This window comes from Gopherus flavomarginatus, chromosome 3 (assembly GCF_025201925.1).
Source record: "Gopherus flavomarginatus isolate rGopFla2 chromosome 3, rGopFla2.mat.asm, whole genome shotgun sequence".
Lineage (NCBI taxonomy): Eukaryota > Metazoa > Chordata > Testudines > Testudinidae > Gopherus > Gopherus flavomarginatus.
The window spans coordinates 102,416,213-102,439,222 of record NC_066619.1 but is presented as its reverse complement, the minus strand read 5'-3'; positions in this window follow the sequence as shown (position 1 = coordinate 102,439,222).

Genomic DNA, 23,010 nt, shown 5'->3' with positions numbered 1-23,010 from the left:
AACAGGATGAGAAAAGATCCAACTGTTAATATGGAACGGATAGACCCCCCTGCCCAAATGTCTCCCAAGTAACTCCACAGCAGCACCCCAATGGCTATGTTCCCATGCGCAGAAGTGGAAATGAAGAATCTATTGCTGTTTTATCCAACTTTATGTTGCTCACTATCTACCTGCTTTCTTTATGTGCTGCTTCTTGGAGTGTAGAATATGATGGAAGAAATTTGTCTTAATTTTCTCAAGTCCATGACCATTTTTCTTCAAAGACATAAAAGATAAGAACTACTGACCCACCCATAGTCATGACACTCCCCTCGCAAAAGAAAAGAAAACAAAGGAAAACAAAACACTGTTCTACTAATAAATAAAATAATTACAATAAATAATAATTTGGGAAAAATTCTCCTCTGAGCTGCACAGGACCATTCCATTTCAGTATTCTGGCCCCAGTTCAGCAAAGTATTTAAAGCACATACCTAAGTTTAAGTATAGTTTCAGTGAAGTCAATGGGACTTCTCATATGCTCGTTTAGCAAGTTCCTTACTGAATCAGGGCCTTTGCTTTTCCAATAATGTCTGTGAAGAGCATTTTCCCTTTGAATGTGCATGTGCAAGATATGAGTAAGGCCCATGAGGAGAAGATATAGCCATCTACAAGTCCCATAATTTCATTTGATGTCTTCACAGGTGACCTCCTTGAAAAGTTGCTCACTTTTTAGCTTCACCTTTGAACAGCTATTGGGTCAACTCTGCTTTCAGTTATACCGGTGCCATTGTCTTTTTGAACTACTTCAGCAATTATTCTTCAAAGCTCCACTCCACAACCTAAGGAGGCACTGATGAAAAATAAAAGAAAAGAGCTGCACTAAACCTTCACAAGGCAACAATACCATCATGGTATTATTCAGAGTTCTGTTTTAGAACCTGAATGTAATTCTCTCACTGAAAACCTGCAGAATTCCAATTACTGCATCAGGTTTAAATACCAGCCCTGTTGAGAGACTATTGTTGAAAGCTTATTTGCTACATTCTGAGAGTCAAGGATGACTTGTGAGACACCATAATATGTGCCAAAATAACCATTCCCCCCTGTCTGGTTTTATATGAACAGAAACAAATGTGTTCATGTTTGATCTCTTCAAGAATAATTCCTGTCCATGCTGAGAAAAGAAAGGAATTTCACCTCCTGTAAGTGAGACATGAAAGCAAAGCAGGTGGGTTTTACAAGGTCTGAACTACATTTTATTTTTGAGCATTCAGTGCTCTAGCTAGAGTTGGATTATGATAAGAACTGACTGCACCAAAGCATTTTCATGACCTACAAATTACCACAGGTTTAAGAGCTGGTGTATCCTGCTCTGCTAGAAATTCTGAGGGAAGTGTGCCTACAAGAGACATCCAGGCATTTTTAAAAACTCCTTAGGATTCTGGTGTCTTATGGTATCATATGTGAACAATCAAATCAGTTCTGATTTGAACGCTGTCACTTGGATTAGGGTTTATCTATCGCATGGTAGCACTGAGTTAGCAGGCCGCAGAGATGAATAGGAGTACTGATTGCTGAACTGACAGCCTTGAAGATGAGTAGCATTATTTTATCACATCCTTCTTTGCAGCATGTGCCAGTGGGTTTTAGCTGTCACATTTTTTAAAATTATCAAGCCTCTGAGTCAGTAACAGTCCTGGATCTTTAGTATGTAAAAGTCTCCCTTTGATCTTAGCAAAGCTTTTGGCTTTTATTTTGTTGAGTTTTATACATGTAGATTAATTTGAATCAACCAGAGACATTGTTTGTCAAACCATAACAGTCTATTAATTCAGAATATGACAAAACCTTATGGTCCTGATTCTTCACTCCATCTTGTCTAGTCATTTATGCCTCTGCAAACTGAATACATCAGATTAGGAGCATTTGAAACCCATTTTGCACAGGTGTGAAGGTGCTAGGCACTGGAGAATAAAGTCCTATGTATTTTTAATTATTTTCTTAGATTGCTAAAGTATCTTATCTAGATATACTACACACACACACACACACACCCCTTTTAATCTAAATATATATTCACATACTCCATATGTGTGTGTATATGTACACATACATGAGTATCTAATGGTGATATCTAGGTAAATGGTATTTATCATTCATCTTTGACTGATCTACTACCCCCAAACTTTTGAACATCTGTAAAAAAACAAAAAGAACGTGGAGTACTTGTGGCACCTTAGAGACTAACAAATTTATTTGGGCATAAGCTTTCGTGGGCTAAAACCCACTTCATCGGATGCATGATCAAGAAGTTAATTGCTGATCTGATCTTGTCCCATCTTTTGGCTGACAGAAAGATTTTGTGGGCCTGCGTGTCTATCAAGGTGACCTAGGTGCTCAGATAGTTTCAGAAATGTACAATAAATCCATGCTGTTCCAATGTTTGGACTGTTAACTGAGTCACTTGACTGGATCCCTCATTGGGTGGGACTCTCAGTTCAGTGTAATCCAGGAAAGTGTATACTTGTATTTCCTTCTGCTTGAGACAAGCCACAAGAACAGCAAGGACTTTTAAGAACATTAGAGGCATGGATGAAACAAAATTGAGCAATGGCCTGAGAATGTCTTCTCCTCAGAGGCTCTATGATGTCTATTTGCAAAAGATGATCCACGACTTTTGTCTTTTATTATTTATTTATTTATTTGGTCTCTTTTGCAGATTTGAGTATACTGGAGAAGGGAGAAAACAGCCATTTGGAATCATTGAAAATTCTATGATGTATCCTTGTTGAACCATACATCCAGGACCCATCTCTCCAATGTGGAGAGAGATCATTAGTCCTTGAACTGGAATAGTTTCCCCTCTAGGCATTGCTTGTCAGAACTTTCCTGACCATAGTCAGGCATTGTTTCTAATATTGGAATTTGCATTGAGGGAAGATTGGTCTCTGCCCTTTCTGGGTTTAGACCTGTTCCATTTGCTATTGCTGTAATCTCACCTTCTGTACGTAGAGGAGTAGCCATGAAAAGGATATTTAGACCTGTAAAAAAAAGGATGTTGCCATACCAACTGTAACGAGACTAATCAATTAAGGTGAGCTATTATCAGCAGGAGAAAAAAACTTTTGTAGTGATAATCAGAATGGCCCATTTAAAATAGTTGGCAAGAAGGTGTGAGTAACAGTAGGGGAAAATTAGCATGGGGAAATAGTTTTTACTTTGTGTAATGATCCATCCACTCCCAGACTTTATTCAAGCTTAATTTAATGGTGTCCAGTTTGGAAATTAATTCCAGTTCTGCAGTTTCTCATTGGAGTCTGTTTTTGAAGTTTTTTTGTTGAAGAATTGTGACTTTTAGGTCTGTAATTGAGTGACCAGGGAGGTTGCAGTGGTCTCCGACTGGTTTTTGAATGTTATAATTCAAACACATCTGATTTGTGTCCATTTATTCTTTTGTGTAGAAACTGTGTTTTCATGGCCATATAATCCTTCATCATTCACAGTCATCCCCCACAACTTACAACACTGATCCAAACCTGATTGTTCAAAAATACGCACACAGGCCAAAGTAACAAATTGATAGGAGATGCTAAAGTCACACTTGTTACTGAAGGGATCAATTTCCAGTAACAAGGCTGTATTCTCCTTTGACAAAATGACTGTTTTATTTTTACTGTAGGATTGTGAATATTTTCTTCCTTAAACTGGGGCTCCTCAATAACAAGAGGACAGATTCTGAACACAGTTTCATAATAGATTCCAACAAAAACTGAAGTCGATGGGAGCTGAGGACAATCAGACCCTCCCAGGATTAGATCTGTTGGAATTTTTTGCATCTCAATACCTTTTGGTGAAAAATACCCAAATATTCCTATAGTGGTGTTGGTTTTATGCCTCCACCCCAATGCCAAATATAAGAGGTTAATTACTGCATCTATCATAATTTAATTTTCTGAAGAAAGCAATTTAGATCTTCTCCTTCCCAGTAAGGGAGGTATTTTATCATTTTCTCTCCCTCCTTGACTTAGGTTGCCCAGATACCACCATGACAGTGGATCAAATGTCATGATATTTCCTATCTAAAAGGGCACTGCAGCTGAGGCTATCAGGAACGCAGTCAAATTAAAATTGATTCTTTTAGAAACTGAATTTGAGTTTGTGGAAAAAAGTTATTCTAATGATTCTGTCATTTTTGTAAACTTCTTATGGTTACATGTTAGAATATGGCAAATGACTGATGAAACGATACCAAATACTCAGAAAAATCTCTCCAGTTGGGCCATAAACAAACATTAGGCCATTTACCATTTAAAATTGGAAAAATGCTTAGACAAGGGATTTAAGAAACTTTACTAAAGCGGAAGACTCCAGACTAGGTGGAAATAATTTAGTCAGTGTGAGAAAAGCAATCTATTGCTTCAGCTTTATAATTCCCCACTGCTGAGCTTCACAATTTGCAGCAGGATAGAAAGGAAGTACTGGTTCTTTGGAGTGAGGGTGAATGTAGGTTTAAAATAGGAACATCTGGTACATGGGAAAAGACAGCTGAGAGGTACTGGTACAGTAAGACCTAATTTTATCTACATTTGAACTTCATTTAGTGGGTTGTCATCAAACTGAAATAGATTAACTAAGCCCAGCAACAGCAGCATTTACATCTGTCTCATAAAAAGTTTGGGATACATTTGAATGTAAGGAAAGCAATTAAGATGAGGGTTCAGAGTTATATAATCCAGGGTCAATACCTGATTTACTAATATCCTCATAGGATTACAATGCAATGCAATTTATTTCTTAATCTTTTTCATTAGAAAACATTCTTTAAACATGGTATAACAGGATGTTAATTTTAAGCCAAAGAAAAAAGAATAATGTTAAAAGTAGGAATAAAATAAGAATCAACATAAACCTGTGTCTAGAATTTGAAACAAACATTTTAAGATGTTCAAAAACAACTGCGGTTAACACCTGTGTGATGTTCATACTTATGCACTGCTGCTGTCAATGGTGTTACTCCAGATGTACAAGAGATGGCTGAGCTCAGATCAGAATATGGCTTTTGGTGCTCAAGGATGGTGGAATTAGTTTTGGGGAGAAATGAAACTGGTAAGTGGTAGAATAGACTCTGATGGGGATAGCAGCAAAAATGGGGGTGGGGCTTGCAAAGGATCAAGGATGGGGGAACATAAGAATTGGGAATACAAAAAAGAAAAGAAAGGAAAAAGAAGCAACATCAAGGGAATTGAGTGACAGATAGATGTCAGTGGGTCCAGAATTCTGAATGTGTGTTTGAACAAATCATCTAGATGCACAGAAACAGGGCAAGGGGACCAGGTCAGGATGAAGTGGGGACTCCATCTCCATGAGAACCCACCTACAGGGGCACCAAAGCCACATGATCTGGGGGAAGCAGAGTAAGGCCACCAAGAGTGGAATTAGCTTCTGAGAACAGCAGGGACTACTTCACTAGCAGTAGACAGTCCCAAGCAGCCGCAAAGAAGAAAGGGATCCCCTTTACCCACAATGGCCCCAAACCTTCACAGCCCCAGGATGTGCCAGGGAAGTCAGCAGGTTGCCTTTTACAGTTTGAACACTGGGCATTATCATCTGCCTATTGATTGGTTGATTGCCACAATCTCATCCCCATCCTCTGCTCCTCTCCCTTCCCTCCATGCTCCTTTCCTTCCCTCCTTCCTCTGCCCCTTCCTCCCTCTCAGTGTCTCTCTTCCCTTTCCTTCATTTTTCTATCCCCTTGCTCATCCCACCCTTGCCGCTAAGAGATAACATAAGAGAAACATGACACTAAGAAGCTGTGTACCCACCATCATCTTGCTCACTGTGTGAGGAGACAGAGAAGGATATATCCAAGCCAACAGTTTTGTACCCTTTTTTTTTCATTCAGAGCTTAGTTTTCTTCTTGTAACATTCACAGCCACGTTCTGGCTCCTCAGTACTGCACTCCTTGTTCCCTCCAAAATCTGGTCTGTCTGGGTTCTTCCTTCTCCTTCACACTTGCCCCTCCACATCTCTCACTCATTTGGCCTTGCCTAGGGAAAGAGGTGGAGCAACCGAAAGCAAGAGCAGATAATTCCACCTTCCATGGACACTTGGGTCCTAATTTAGTAAAGCACTGAAGCAGGTGCTTAACTTTAAGATCATATCCAAATCTCATTGATGTCAGTGGGATTTAAACATATGCTCAAGTATTTTGCCTGTTACTGATATACAGGACTTCAATTCTTACGTAGCCACTGAGGCCCTGTTCAGTAAGGTATTTAAGCATGTGTCTAACTTTCAGTATTTGAGTTGTCCCATTGATTTTAATAGTATGACTCGTGCTTAAAGAAAAAGTACATACTTGAAGAAAAACACATGATTGAATACTTTGCTGAACCCTGGCTGCACAATGACTCTCCCAGAAGTAAAAGGACCCCCACTAGGGGATATACCAATTTTTTAAAATTAATGTTTTTGTCTAACTGAACCATTGTATTTTTTCTGATAATGTATCATTACATCTTATAAGAAATATTTTTATTTGTTCAATTGATGAGACAGGAATGACCTGATTAGGCCCATGTCGTTTGCATGAGTCATAAAACCTTTAGCACAATGCAGGCAGAAACTGGATCTGTTAGGAGTATTATACAACTGTAAAGTTACAATATTTGTGCCATTTTTGTTGGCTTTGCTTTTTAAAATTCCAAAAGCAATTGTACTCATGACTTTCTAGATTTCATTTATAAATCAAGACTATTTTCAACTTGTTTTGCTTCTGTATGATCACAAAAGAGCATTTGAAGCTAGCACACTTCTGATTTGTTCATTTTAAACATGTCTATAAAGGACAAACCATATTTTAAACCCCAAAACAAAATGTAAAAAAAAAAAAAGATAAAGCTCATCTTTGGATTAAGAGTCAGTATAGAAAGTATTAACCTGGAGCAAATTTTTAGATAGCTAAGTTATAAATCCCTGAAAATATTACAGTAGAAAACCTGACTGACCTTTAACTATAGGGTTGCAAATGGCAATAGTATAATAATTGTGTATGTCCTTTTATTGTCACACTCCCCTCTCTCCCAACCCACACACAAATGGGAAACCATGGCCTTTAGCAGTCCTTTAAATTGAAGGCATAAGGATGCTGTAGGTTTATTCACAGTTATATATAACTATGTTGTATTATTATTTATATCTTGCTAGTGGCATTTAGAAAGTATCTGCTCCTATGGGTAGACTTGTAAAGAAAGGTGCTGTATGTTTTGAACAAGTATTAAATGTGTACAGGAGAAGATATTATATAATCAGTTTCTTTTCTTTTCATATTTCTCTGAACTTACACTAAAGTCTCTTAGGAGACTTCTGGGGTAATGCTCAGCAATCTCAGAATTTAGCAAGATTTATAGAGGGATTGGACTTTTATGGATAACAAGAATATCCCAAGTTATAATAGTTAACACTAACAGGGTATTTGAAGGGAAATAAAGCTAAGTTTTTTGGGCTCAGAGGAATCTCTATTATGAATTAGGCTGAGACATTCATGGCAGGTAGATTATCTCCCATCTGGCTGCCATGGGCTTTCTTGCACTTTCCTCTGAAGCATCTGGTACTAGCCGTTCTCTGAAATATGTTACTGGACTAGATGGACCTTGGGTCTCATGCAATCTGGCAGCTCCTATGATTTTTCACAATTTGGTCCCTTTGAAGACTGAAGGGTGAAGCACAAGTTGTTAATGCAATGTACAAATAAAAACCAGTGCTGCCCCAAAATTGTTTTATTTATTTTATAAATAACACTTCTACTGTTTAATGGTGGTAGTTGTTTTCCGTGTGTTGTTTCCAGGTTTTGACCAGGCAGAAACTGCATTGAATAGGTGAATCCAAGAGACAGTCTTTTCTAACCTTGTTCCTTATGCAGTGGTAATATTAACACACACGTATACAATAAAGCTATTGAGCTATTTTAATACTTTCTCCTGTCATGCATTCAGGACTCACTAAAGTTGTCACCAGCGATTGTTTCATTTAATTCCATGGCATTCAGAGTAATTTAAGAAAATTGAAGAGATTAGGAGCTCTCTCTTTCCTCTTCAATGCATTTGTGTTGCAGTAAATTGGTACCAACCTTCTATCTCATGGTCAGGGCTCTCTAGGGTCCTTCCACTGATATAGTAACCCAGTCAGCTTGATAAATGGAGCGCACCCCCTCCAGTGGAATGGCGAAAGCTTCACTCCCTGACTTCACAATTCTTTCCCCCACACTAGTCAAGAGGAAACACTTAGCTGTCTTAATGGTGCGATCGCTTAGTGCACTATGTTTATATTCTCCACATTAATTAAAAGATACATTTTCCCTAATTAATTATTTCACATGCAGTGACAAACAGAGACTGTGACCTGTAGCAAACTGAAGGAAATAGACTAGCTTTCATCTAGAAAATAGCACTTTTAAATATGGTATTTTCTGTTCTCATAATGGAAAGAAAAAGTTTCTTGTAAGGCCAGAGAAAACACAGAAACTCAATGATCCTAGACAAAACATTCATTAAGGATCTGATTCGGCAAGGTGCTTAAGCATATGTCTAACTTTAAGCACCTGAGACATAAATCGAATCGGACTCGTCACAGGCTTAAATTAGGAACACACTTAGGTACCTTGCTGAATTGGGGCCAAAGGACTTAGGTACCTTGCTGAATTGGGGCTTCCAGAGGCATTTTGCATCACTTAAGTGCTGCATTAAAGCCCCTTAAGCAAATGCTTCTCTTTAAGTACGTGTTTAGGTTCCATTGACTTCAGTGTACCTATGCACATATTTAAATGTTTTCTCAAATTGAGGCCTAATGGATAGCCATTCCACACCACTTAGGGCTTCACTCTTTTCACTGTATTGCAGGATATGTCAACACTTTGATCTGGAGGTGTAAATTCCAGCTTGAGCACACATACTTGCAATAGCTGTCAATGAGCTAAAAGTAGGGTTTAGCCACAGTGGTGCAAGCAATGGGAAGGGCTAGTGGCCCCAAGTACATAGGGTATGTACTTTGGGTGCTGGACCCTCCCAGTGCTAGTGCCACCATTCCAGTCTAAAAATAGAATGTATTTTTAGTCAAGTGCAGAGATACCCTAAAAAGAGAAAAGAAAAACTTTTTATAACAGCTCTAAGAGGAATTTGTGTGAAATTTATATTAGAGTGTTGACATGAGGCTTAAAAAAAAAACAAATTTTTTTTGGTCTGGTTCACACATCAGACAGAAATGTGGAGGGCGAATTTACAGGAATGGCAGAGGCCATTTACTCAGGTGTTGAGTAGTTCCACTGACTTCAGCAGAGGCAGTGCCAGTTTATACCAGCTAAGGGTGTCATAAACAGATAGCTAAGGGTTAATGTTCTTTTACCTGTAAAGGGTTAACACAGGGAACCAAACACCTGACCAGAGGACCAATCAGGAAACAAGAGTTTTTCAAATCTGGGTGGAGGGAAGTTTTGGGTGTGAGTTCTTTGTCCTTTGTCTTGTGTCTGTGCCCTCTCGGCTCTGAGAGTGATTTTTCTATCTCCTGGCTTTCTAATCTTCTGTTTCCAAGTTGTAAGTACAAAGATAGTAAGACAATAGGTTTATATTGGGTTTTTTTTGTATTTACATGTGTGTAGTTGCTGGAGTGTATTCTTTTTGGATAAGGCTGTTTATTCACTTTTTTTCTTAAGCAATTGACCCTGTATATTGTCAACTTGATCCTGAGACTATATATTATGTCCTTTTCCACTCTTTTTTATATAAAGCTTTCTTTTTAAGACCTGTTGGAGTTTTTCTTTAGTGGGGACTCCAGGGAATTGAGTCTGCAGCTCACCAGGGAATTGATGGGAGGAAGAAGTCAGGGGGAAAATCTCTTTGTGTTAGATTTACTAAGCCTGACTTTGCATACCCTCTGGACTGGAAGCAGGGAATCTCCTAGGGTCGTCCAGGGAGGGGAGCCTGGGAGGAAGTAACCAGGAAACAAGGGGAGGGGGTTATTTCCCTTTGTTGTAGGACTCAAGGAATCTGAGTCTGGGGGTCCCCCAGGGAAGATTTTGGGGAGACCACAGTGAGCTAGGCACTGTATAATTCCTGGCTGGTGGCAGCTTTACCAGGTCCAAGCTGGTAACTAAGCTTGGAGGTTTTCATGCTAACACCCATATTTTGGATGCTAAGGTCCAGATCTGGGAAGAAATGTTATGACAAAGGGACCTCAGATATCTTAATTGAGGCTGGACAAAGATTCCTTGTTAAAATATGTAATGGTTTCATGCAACCCAATGCATGCTTTTAAAAAAAAATCCCATGTATACTTTGCATAATTTCTCCTCCACTATTGAACATACTTGCATTTAAATTAATTATTCCCCATGGATTATTTGTGGAATGATTGAAGATAGCTGGTGGGCCAGCTATGAAAGGGCTCACGATGGCCTCGATTCTCAAATTAAGCACAACAATGCGTAGGAAGAGCCATGCAGATTTCAAAATGTATCACATGTATCAAAAGACAGATTTTAAACACTCTGTTCTAAACCCAAAGAACAGATGTGGAATTTTACAGCAAATTTCAAGCTGACTCTTTCCTGAACTCATTCCATTGTGCCTCTGGTACTGCATAGGGCTCAGAAAACAGTATGTGATACAGACCATACAATGATTAATAGTTACTGGTAAATCCATTGGGGGCAAGTTAAGGACAAAAGGAGCAATCTTAAATCTAAATTTCCTTGCCTTTGTGTGTTTGCCAGAACCTTAGGGCTAGATATTCAAAGCTCTGAGTGCCTGTCACTTGCCTAAAACCATTTTCTAGGCATACAGATTGATTTCCAGACTGCCAAAAAAAGATGTAACCAAAGGACAAATTTCAAATGAGGGTGAAGAGAGGGTGGGGGAAATCCTATGACTCTGGATGCAAGTAGAATTTATTTTTCTAAAGCGTGTGGGCGCATGCACAAGGAATTGTCTGGCAAACTGAGATGACTGAAACCCACAACTAAGTACATTGCAACCACTGTGTTGTTCCTTTGGAGGATTTACCCCATAGGGGATGGCAGGCAGCACTGATGGCCTCACTGAGGGGGACCAATGGATGTGTGTTAGCTTTAATTTGCCACTGCAATGCTGTAGGAACCCTGTTGATGTAGGCAGCATGGGGCTGTTGCTAATCTCTTGGCACCATGCATTGCCCACTCTCCCAGCAGTCCTGCCCACAGCTGGGGCTGTGCTGTCTAACTGCACATGGATTGAAGATTGTAAATGTTGTGCATCACTGACTTCCCTACAGAAATATTTTCTGCCATTTGAGCCCTGAATCCTGGTAGAAACCCAGGCTAGACCCTAGCCCATCCTGTCTAATTGTTTATCATCAAGCTTAGTAAACATAACATTAATTCAGAAATACTATTCCATGTTGGGCTACTCAACTAATATTGGACATTCCACATGCAATTCCCTAAGACAAGATCAGGGTGAAGCATGGGAAATGTCATTCTAACATGTTTGTGAATTCTGAATCATGATTCCGTCTGAATATTTTCTATGCTTTTTGTTTATCTTGCGTGGACATTCATGCCAAAATAGGGAATGGGCAGGCTAATGAATATTTAGTTAAGTTAGATATATTCAAGTTTGCAAGGCCCGATTAAATTCACCATAGAGTACCTAAGGAACTAGCTGAAGCAATCTTCAACCATTAGCAACTACCTTAAAGAACTCATGGAGGATGGATGAATTCCCAGAGGACTAGAAAAGGGCAAACATAGTACCTAGTTTTTAACAAGGGGAATAAGAGGACCTGGAGCATTACAGACCATTCAGCCTAACTTCTATACCTGGAAGGATTCTGAAACAAATTATTAAACAATTTGTAAGCATCTAGAGGATAATAAGGAATAACCAAATGCCAAACCAGCCTATTTTTCTTCTTTGACAGGTTTCTGGCCTAATGGATAGGGGGAAACAGTAGATGTAATATATCTTGATTTTAGTAATGCTATTGACATGGTCTCATATGACTGTCTCATAAGCAAACTAGGGAAATGTGGTCTAGATGAAATTACTATAAGGTCAGTGCACAACTGGTTGAAACATTGTGCCCAAAGAATAGTTTTCTATGGTTAACTGTCAAACTAGGAGGCCTTAGGTAGTGGGATACACAAGGATTAGTCCTGGGTCTGGTACTATTCAATATTTTCATTAATGACTTGGAAAATGGAGTGCAGAGTTTGCTTATAAAATTTGCGTATGACACCCAAGTTGGGAGGTATTGCAAGCACTTTGGAAGACAGGATTAGATTTCAAAACAATCTTGGCAAATTGGAGAAATGATCTGTAATCCAAAAGATGAAATTCAGTAAAGTCAAATGTAAAGTACTATGCTTAGGAAGGAAAAATCAAATGCACAATTACAAAATGGGTAATAACTGGCTAGTTGGTGGTGCTGCTAAATAGATTGTTCCAGGGGTTATAGTGGATCACAAGTTGAAGGGGTCAACAATATGACGCAGTTGCAAAAAAGGCTAATATCATTGTGGGGTGTACTAACAGGTATGTGTATATAAGACACAGAAGGTAATTGTCCTAGTCTACTTGGCACCGGTGGGGTCTCAGATGGAGTTGTGTGTCCAATACTGGGTGACGCTCTTTAGGATTGATGTGGACAAATTGGAGAGCAACCAGAGGAGAGCAACAAAAATGATAAATGGTTTAGAAAACCCGACCTATATGGAAAGGTTAAAAAAAAAGAACTGGGAATGTTTAGTCCAGAGAAAAAATAAAAAAGAGGGGGAGACCTGATAAGTCTTCATATATATTAAAGGCTGTTTTAAAGGAGGATGGTGAACAATTGTTCTCCATGTCCACTGAAGGTAAGACAAGAAGTACTGGTTTTAATCTGCAGCAAAGGAGATTTAGGTTAGATATTAGGAAAATCTTTCTAACTGTAAGGACAGTTAAGTTCTGGAATAGGATTCCAAGGAGGGTTAGACAAATGTCAGGAATGGTTTAAGTTTACTTGGTCCTGTCTCAGCACAGGAGGCTGGACTAGGTGACCTCTTGAGGTCACTTCTATGTGGTCTACTTCTGTTTTCAGTAAGGATCGAGGAGGAGAATTCATTCACAGGAGTAGTGATATTTATGTGTGCACAAGCATATTTGCATTAGAAAAGGAGAGGAAAAGCGCACATCAGTAAGAGATCACTGCACGCATTTTTCAATAGTGCTGTTACTCACTGCCACTACCATAACAATTTAAAAGCAGCTGCGGCATCCCAAGGATCCTAGCACTGGGACAAGGGATGTACACATTCTTTCAGAAGAGCAAGAAATCACAGCTCAAACAAACTTCTCCTATTTCTGCCCCCTGTCCCCCATCACTATCACCTATATTTTCTCCAGAGTAAGGCTCAGCCATCTCATTCTCCTCTAAATCCTTAATACATTATAATTTATAAATTAAAATATGCAACCTGTGGAGTTGTAGCATAGTGGTCTGACCACAGGACTGAAAGGGAGTAAGGTACCAAATCCCATTAAATACACTGCTCTACAGCCAAAATGCTTCTGAAATAAATGTAGTCCAACTTTACTAATTCTGGGTCACTGAGAACGAAAATGATGCTTAAAATTATTGATTAGCTCTAGTTTTCAAGATATCCTATTGGGTCAGTATATACGACCCTTGACTTGGGAATGGAGGAGGATAAGTGAGTTATAAAGGGAAGGGATCTCAATTTAAACCAGAAATGACTAAAATACATCTTTGACTGGATCTATGAATAAATCTATGACTGGGTTTGGACAGTACTTGCTTTTGAGGCAAAACAATGAATGATGCAATCTGAAGCTGGTATTGCGTCATACATGATATGAATTGCACCCTGTTATTCCTAGAAGTCATGGAGGATGCAATCATAACGAAGCTTACATCACTCTGCTAAACAAATTGCCCTATATCAGCTCTAGAAATCATACAAACTCTTCTTTGTCAGTGTTTGATTTTGCAAAGGGACACATTTCTGTTTAGCCAAAGTGAGCAGTGATGCCTCGTACTTGTGTGAACAGTGCAGATAACTTCTGCTATGTTTGTGGTGAAGTGACTTTTGCATCACAAAAGCGCAGTATAACCACTATGGTTAAGAAAGCCTATCACCTTTATTTTGGCTGCAAACTTGGAGATCAGGACAAGAGGTGGGCCCCACACATATGCTGCAACACTTGTGCAAGAAATCTTGGCCAGTGGTTGAACAGAAAAAGGAAATCTATACCTTTTGCAGTGCCAATGATTTGGAGAGAGCCAACAGATCATACCAGCAATTGTTACTTCTGCATGGTGCCTCCAGTTGGGAAAGGCGTGTCAAAGAAGAAAAAGTGGACTGTGCATTAGCCAAACATTCCATCAGCTATACACCCAGTACCCCATGGAGAAGGACTGTCGGTTCCTGGTGCACCAGAATCATTCTCACTTGAGTCAGACGAGGAAGAGGAAGAGGACGAAACTTCTGGTCCTGAACCATCAATGTCACAGGACCCACATTTTCTCCTATCCTCCTCCTCTGAACCACACCTGTCATAAACAGATAGCTAAGGGTTAATGTCTCTTTCACCTGAAAAAAAAAGTAACCTGAAGCACCTGACCAGGAAATGAAATGGAAATGGAAATGAAAGAAAGAGAAGAACAGATCAAACAGGCAGCCCATAAAAGAGAACAAGACGCCAAAAATGCAGCCCACCGCAGAAAACTAGAAGAAGAAGAGGTTGCCCACCGCCGAGACATGGAAAAACAACAAAAAGAAATGGAAAAACAACAAAAGGAAAATGAAGAGAAGGAAAAACAGAGAAAACATGAACTGGACTTAGCGCAAGCTGGGCTGCATGCGCCAGCCAACCCTAACAACCCTACGCCAATCATTGTTCCACAGCACAGAAAATTTCCCACCTACAAGGTAGGTGATGACACCGAGGCCTTCTTGGAAAATTTTGAAAGAGCCTGTCTTGGGTACCGCATCCCTGAAGACCAGTACATGGTAGAATTGAGGCCACAGCTCAGTGGACCTTTAGCGGAGGTGGCAGCTGAAATGCCTAAGGAGAACATGAACGACTATAAACTTTTTCAAACCAAGGCCAGATACGGAATGGGGATAACCCCGGAGCATGCCCGTCGGCGTTTCAGAACCCAAAAGTGGAAACCAGATGTGTCATTTCCCAAACATGCCTACTACGTTGGGAAAAATTAGGAGGCCTGAATATCAGGACACAATGTTAAAACCTTGGAAGAACTGCACCTCCTCATACAAATGGAGCAGTTCTTGTATGGTGTTCCTGAGGACATAACACGGTACATACAAGATGGAAAACCCAAAAATCTCGCTGAGGCGGGGGAGATTGGAGCCAGATGGATGGAAGTGGCAGAAAGCAAGAAAGCTACGGTCAAGGGGAACGGATACCCCAGGGGGCACACCGACCATAAACCCTACAACCGAGGACAGCCAAAGACCCCACATACAACCCAAGTAAAGCCACAGACGCCCTATTCTTCCACCTCACCAGTCTCCAGTAACTCACCTCGGCCCAGTGACCCATCAGATGGAAGATGCTTTAAGTGTAATGAACTGGAACATATCAAGGCCAACTGTCCAAAGAACGCCATCCGAGTGCAGTTCATTACACCACCATCACCCAAAAGATCCCCAGGCCCAGATGCCTCTCAAATACCCTTGGAGTGAAGGGAAAATTTGAGAGTGGGCGGAAAGAAGGTTACTGCGTGGAGAGACACGGGAGCACAAGTGTCAGCTATCCACCAATCCTTCGTAGACCCCAAATTCATCAACCCAAAGGCCAAAGTGACAATTTACCCCTTCATGTCACAAGCGGTAGACTTACCTACAGCTGAACTGCCTGTCCAGTACAAAGGCTGGTCAGGAATGTGGACTTTTGCAGTTTATGACAATTATCCTATCCCCATGCTACTGGGGGAAGACTTGGCCAACCAGGTGAAGCGGGCCAAGCGAGTGGGAACGGTTACATGTAGCCAAACCAGGCAAACTTCCAGACCCATTCCTGTTCCTGAGCCGTCCACAGATGCCCCGTCTGTGTTACCAGAGACCCAGACAGAGGTAGTGGACCCAGATTCCATGCCAACCACTGAAACAGCCACAGCACCTCCAGTCCCAGGCCCGGAACTGGAACAGCAACCAGCACCAGCAATTGCAACCACATCTTCAAACTCAATGCCAGAGGGCGCCGGCGAGCCAAAACTGGCAGAAGCAACAGACAGCCATACCCAAAAGGCTCAGCCAGAGCCTGAAATACCCTCAGGTGCACCAGCAGAGAGCGGTTCACCAGCAACAGAAACAACCCCATCACCTACATCGCTTCCAGAGGGACCAAGCCCAAGTCCACAGTCTGAGGAAGAACTGGTGACCCCAGCCTCAAGGGAACAGTTCCAGACTGAGCAGGAAGCAGATGACAGCCTTCAGAAAGCTTGGGCGGCGGAACGGAGCACCCCACCGCCTCTCAGCTCTTCTAATCGATCCCAGTTTGTTATAGACCAAGGACTTTTATACAAGGAGATTCTTTCTGGTGGACACCGGGAAGAATGGCAGCCGCAAAAACAGGCGGTGGTTCCAAGTAGGTACCGGGGGAAGCTCTTAAGCTTAGCCCATGATCATCCCAGTGGCCATGCTGGGGTGAACAGAACCAAGGACCGGTTGGGGAAGTCCTTCCACTGGGAGGGGATGAGCAAGGACGTGGTCAAGTATGTCCGGTCTTGTGAGGTATGACAAAGAGTGGGAAAACCCCAAGACCAGGTCAAGGCCCCTCTCCAGCCACTCCCCATAATTGAGGTCCCATTTCAGTGAGTAGCTGTGGATATTCTGGGTCCTTTTCCAAAAAAGACACCCAAAGGAAAGCACTACGTACTGACTTTAGTGGACTTTGCTACCCGATGGCCGGAAGCAGTAGCTCTAGGCAACACCAGGGCTAACACTGTGTGCCTGGCCCTAACAGACATCTTTGCCAGGGTAGGTTGGCCCTCCGACATCCTTACAGATTCAGGATCTAATTTCCTGGCAGGGACCATGGAAAAACTGTGGGAAACTCATGGGGTGAATCACTTGGTTGCCACCCCGTACCACCATCAAACCAATGGCCTGGTGGAAAGGTTTGTTGGAACTTTGGGGGCCATGATACGTAAATTCGTCAACGAATACTTCAATAATTGGGACCTAGTGTTGCAGCAGTTGCTGTTTGCCTACAGGGCTGTACCACATCCCAGTTTAGGGTTTTCACAGTTTGAACTTGTGTATGGTCACGAGGTTAAGGGGCCTTTACAGTTGGTGAAGCAGCAATGGGAGGGGTTTACGCCTTCTCCAGGAACTAACATTTTGGATTTTGTAAGCAACCTACAAAGCACCCTCCGATGCTCTTTAGCCCTTGCTAGAGAAAACCTAAAGGATGCTCAGGAAGAGCAAAAGGCCTGGTATGACAGAGAAAGTTTCTTCAAGGAGGAGACCAGGTTATGGTCTTGAAGGCGCAACAGGCCCATAAGATGGAAGCATCATGGGAAGGGCCATTCACGGTGCAAGAGCGCCTGGGAACTGTGAACTACCTCATAGCATTTCCCAATTCCTCACTAAAGCCCAGAGTGTACCATGTTAATTCTCTCAAGCCTTTCTATTCCAGAGACTTACAGGTTTGTCAGTTTACAGTCCAAGGAGATGATGCTGAGTGGCCTGATGGTGTCTACTATGAAGGGAAAAAAGACGGTGGCGTGGAAGTGGTGAACCTCTCAACCACCCTGGGACGTCTGCAGCGGTGACAAATCAAGGAGCTGTGCACTAGCTTCACCCCATTGTTCTCACCCACCCCAGGACGGACTGAACGGGCATACCACTCCATTGACACAGGTAATGCTCACCCAATCAGAACCCCACCCTATCGGGTGTCTCCTCATGCCCAAGCTGCTATAGAGCGGGAGATCCAGAACATGCTACAGATGGGTATAATCCACTCATCTACCAGTGCATGGGCATCTCCAGTGGTTCTGGTACCCAACCCAGATGGGGAAATACGCTTTTGCGTGGACTACCATAAGCTAAATGCGGTAACTCGTCCGGACAACTATCCAATGCCCCGCACTGATGAGCTATTGGAAAAGTTGGGACGGGCCCAGTTCATCTCTACAATAGACTTAACCAAGGGGTACTGGCAAGTACCGCTAGATGAACCTGCCAAGGAGAGGTCAGCATTCGTTACCCATGCGGGGGTGTATGAATTTAATGTTCTTCCTTTCGGCCTTCGAAATGCACCCGCCACCTTCCAGAGGCTGGTAGATGGTCTACTAGCAGGACTGGGAGAATATGCAGTTGCCTACCTCGATGATGTGGCCATTTTTTCGGACTCCTGGCCCGAACACCTACTACACCTGGAAAAGGTCTTTGAGCGCATCAGGCAGGCCGGACTAACTGTTAAGGCCAAAAAGTGTCAAATAGGCCAAAACAGAGTGACTTACCTGGGGCACCAGGTGGGTCGAGGAACCATAAACCCCCTACAGGCCAAGGTGGATGCTATCCAAAAGTGGCCTGTCCCAAGGTCAAAGAAACAGGTCCAATCCTTCTTAGGCTTGGCCAGGTATTACAGGCGATTTGTACCACACTACAGCCAAATCGCTGCCCCACTGACCGACCTGACCAAAAAGACCCAGCCAAATGCAGTTAAGTGGACTGATGAGTGTCAAAAGGCCTTTACCCAGCTTAAGGCGACGCTCATGTCTGACCCTGTACTCAGGGCCCCGGATTTTGACAAGCCATTCCTAGTAACCATGGATGCATCTGAGCGTGGTATAGGAGCAGTGCTCATGCAGGAAGCAACAGATCACAACTTCCATCCTGTCGTGTTTCTCAGCAAGAAACTGTCTGAGAGGGAAACTCACTGGTCAGTCAGTGAAAAGGAATGCTACGCCATTGTGTACACCCTGGAAAAGCTACGCCCATATGTTTGGGGATGGCGGTTCCAGCTACAAACTGACCATGCTGCACTAAAGTGGCTTCATACTGCCAAGGGGAACAACAAGAAACGTCTTCGTTGGAGTTTAGCTCTCCAAGATTTTGATTTTGAAATTCAGCACATCTCAGGAGCTTCTAACAAAGTAGCTGATGCACTCTCCTGTGAGAGTTTCCCAGAATCTAGTAGTTAAAAACTGTTCTTAAAATGTAGAAGTCTGTTAGTTATATACTTAGTGGTATATGTAAAGGTGCATGTGTTGTAGTAATCTGTTTATTTTAAAGTTCTAGAAGGAAATTGCCGCCAGTGAGCTTCCCCACTGTCTGCAATTTGGGGGCCGTGTCATAAACAGATAGCTAAGGGTTAATGTCTCTTTCACCTGAAAAAAAAAGTAACCTGAAGCACCTGACCAGAGGACCAATCAGGAAACCGGATTTTTTCAACTCTGGGTGGAGGGAAGTTTGTGTGTGAGTCCTTTGTTCTTGTTCGTCTGCCTGAATCTCTCTCAGCTATGAGGAGGATTTTTCATTTCCTGCTTTCTAATCTTCTGTTTCCCAGTTGTAAGTACCAAAGATCAGATAGGGGATTTTTATGTGCTTTTGTATTTACATGTCTATAGTTGCTGGAGTGCTTTGAATTGTATTCTTTTTGAATAAGGCTGTTTATTCATATTTCTTTTAAGCAATTGACCCTGTATTTGTCACCTTAATACAGAGAGACCATTTGTATGTATTTTTCTTTCTTTGTTATATAAAGCTTTCTTTGAAGACCTGTTGGAGTTTTTTCTTTAGTGGGGAAACTCCAGGGAATTGAGTCTGTACTCACCAGGGAATTGGTGGGAGGAAGAAGTCAGGGGGGAAATCTGTGTGTGTTAGATTTACTAGCCTGACTTTGCATTCCCTCTGGGTGAAGAGGGAAGTGCTTTTGTTCCAGGACTGGAATTAGAGAGGGTGGACTCCCTCTGCTTAGATTCATGGAGGTTGCTTCTGTGTATCTCTCCAGGAGCACCTGGAGGGGGGAAGGGAAAAGAGTTATTTCCCTTTGTTGTGAGACTCAAGGGATTTGGGTCTTGGGATCCCCAGGGAAGGTTTTTGTGGGGACCAGAGTGCCCCAAAACACTCTAATTTTTTGGGTGGTGGCAGCAGTACCAGGTCCAAGCTGGTAACTAAGCTTGGAGGTTTTTCATGCTAACCCCCATATTTTGGACACTAAGGTCCAAATCTGGACTAGGTTATTGACAACACCTCATAACACAAAGTGAACTGAATGACCTTGTCAGGGATTTGGAACTACCCAAGAGTAAGGCAGAGCTGTTGGGCTCCAGACTACAGCAGTGGAATCTCCTGGCAGGTTGTCAGGGCAAATGGAGCCCATCAATGCTTGCAGACTATTGCTGGACAGTGTCAAGAGATGCTCCATTTAATGAATACAAGAGACAAGCCAAGAAGCGCCGAGTAGACACTGAATAGGACTAAACTATGTACATAATAGTTTTTTGCCTTTTGTTTCATAATAAATTTTATTTATATAAACCTTTTGCTGATTTTTAAAGTGTTACATAAACAGGACAGGTGAAATATTATCATGTAAAGCAACCATAAACACATGAAAAGACCTAGGTTTACAATTTATGATTAAAACTCTACTATCTACACAATATACATAGACATAAAATGTAAAAATGTAAATATCTTAGAAACAGTAGCCAATCAGTTGTTTTAATTGTCATATTTGAATTCAGCACATCAAAATACATAATAAATATCACATTTTATCTCTGAAGCAGACGACTTCTCAAAAATTGTAGACCAGTGATATCAGTGTGGTTTGGCTGCCTAATTTTATTATGGTCTGTGATGGGGTGTGCTCCCCACACTGGCATTGCAAGAGCTGAATTAGGTCAGGTGGGCCCACTCAACAAATTAGGCTGCAAACAGGGAAGCTTTCATCTAGAGCAGCTAATTAGAGAGAAGCTCACCTGTGAGTGACAGGCAGGGCTTCTACAAAGGACAAGAAATTGGAAGCAGAGGGTGCTTCCAGACAGGAGTTGCCTAAAGTTACTCCCTGGGAGGAGGGAGTGATAAGAAGGGCAAAAGCAGAGGAGTGGGGAAAGCTGGGAGGTAAGGAAGTGCCTCCAGGAAAGGCAGCAAGGTTCAGGGAATGGACCTTAGCTGCTGTGTAGATGATCCTTGAGCTGGAACCCAGAGTAAAGAGTGGGCCCAAGTTCCCCTGCCAGCCACTGTGGGAATGTCACTATGAGGCACTGCTGGCATGCAGGAACTTTGATATCCTTCCTTCCCCTGAGAAGGGGAAAGCACAATAGTGACCTGACTTGAGGGCTGAGTCATGAAAAGGACACTGCGCTTCCTGGAACAAGAGAGGGGCTGCAGAGGAGAAACTGATGTGCTGTATCCACTGGAAGGAGTGTTGGCCTGACTGAGTTAATCCCCAGAATCACCAGGAGCTGTTGTCATCCAGTGGTGAGTGGAGGTCCTCCCACTTTGGCCTCCATCATAGGGTCCTTTAAAAATCCCAATCTATACATATGATGTATTATTATATAGTGCAAATATAATCTAAAAACACACAGAAAGGGATTCCTTAGCTGTATTTTTGGCCTTTGTAAAGATCTGTGAATATCAGATGTGGGACTAAACTGCCCGTTAAAAATGAATGAAGACTCCCCCAAAAAATAGGCATAACCGATTTATCAAATTTGGAAGATTGTCATCATTCACTTTGGAAATTTGACCATTCTTTTCAAATAAAAAGTTGTATACTCTCAAATATATACTAGTCATAACTGTCCCATCATTTTTTTAGAATATTTAATCCTTAATGTTTATGCTAGCATTGTTATTTAGTTTGGTTTCTTTTTAATATTTTAAATGAGATTTCTCACATAATTAACATGATTAATAGGAATGGCTTTTTTCTGACCTTTTTGGTATTGCAATTTATATTATAACTATACATGATATAATACATATGTAATAAAATGATACTTTTTCACAAGGTGTGTGATTACATCTGTGAATGAGTGTCAACATCTCAATATGTGTGTGTGTCTTATTTTGGCTTCCTGCAACTGGATCTGCATGGGTGGACTCCAGAACCCATGGAGTCCCACTGAACTCAGTTAGGCTCCTCCCAGGCAGTCGAGGACTGGTGCCTTGAACAATAATTATATTACTTGATCTAGTGTGTTGTGACAGGTGGCCCACAATAAGCAAAATTTAGATTGGCATCCCAAAGTTTGCTGAATCTCCCCATTACACTTCAGGATGATGACACACACATGCTACATGTAGACCAGAGAATGGAGAAAGAGGAGCATTGTAAGATGGGCGTAGCATCTTGAAAGGAGAACCCTTACTGGCCTCAGCATTGCTGTTTCTTACCAGGAGAAACTCGCAGCTGAGCACAAAATACCAGTCATTGACACCAATGTTTTCCAAAGGACATTGTCATCTGGTATCTTTCATTATTTTTCCTCATGGCATGTTTGCCAGTGGAAATGTCATACAGAGTTTATATGACAAAACAAGTGACTTTGCTGAAACTAAGTGAGGTCTTTTCAAGGCTCTGCCTCAGTTCCGACAACCCTTACTAGCTATGGGGGCCAGCTAGTGTAGGTGCCTGGTAGCAAGATACTCACCTGCTTTCCACTTGTACTTTGATATATTGGACCAGATCCTCTACTCACAAGCATAACTCCACTTCAGTCAATGGAGTAAAGCACCCAAGCTTTTCTAAACTAACACAATCCATTTCCATTTGTCAATATCAATTCTCTTATGGGTGCCTTACTCAAACATTGTATAATCTCACAGGCAGAAAAGTTGCTGTAGTTTTATAATATCTATGTAATACCTGACTAATTACTCATTATCTGAGTAATAAAGAATTCATTAAACATAGTGTCTGCTCTTCCTTTGCACATAGACCTCCCAGCAGTTTAAGTTATGCATAATCATTCTAAGTACATAAGGGATAGTACTAAGATTATCTA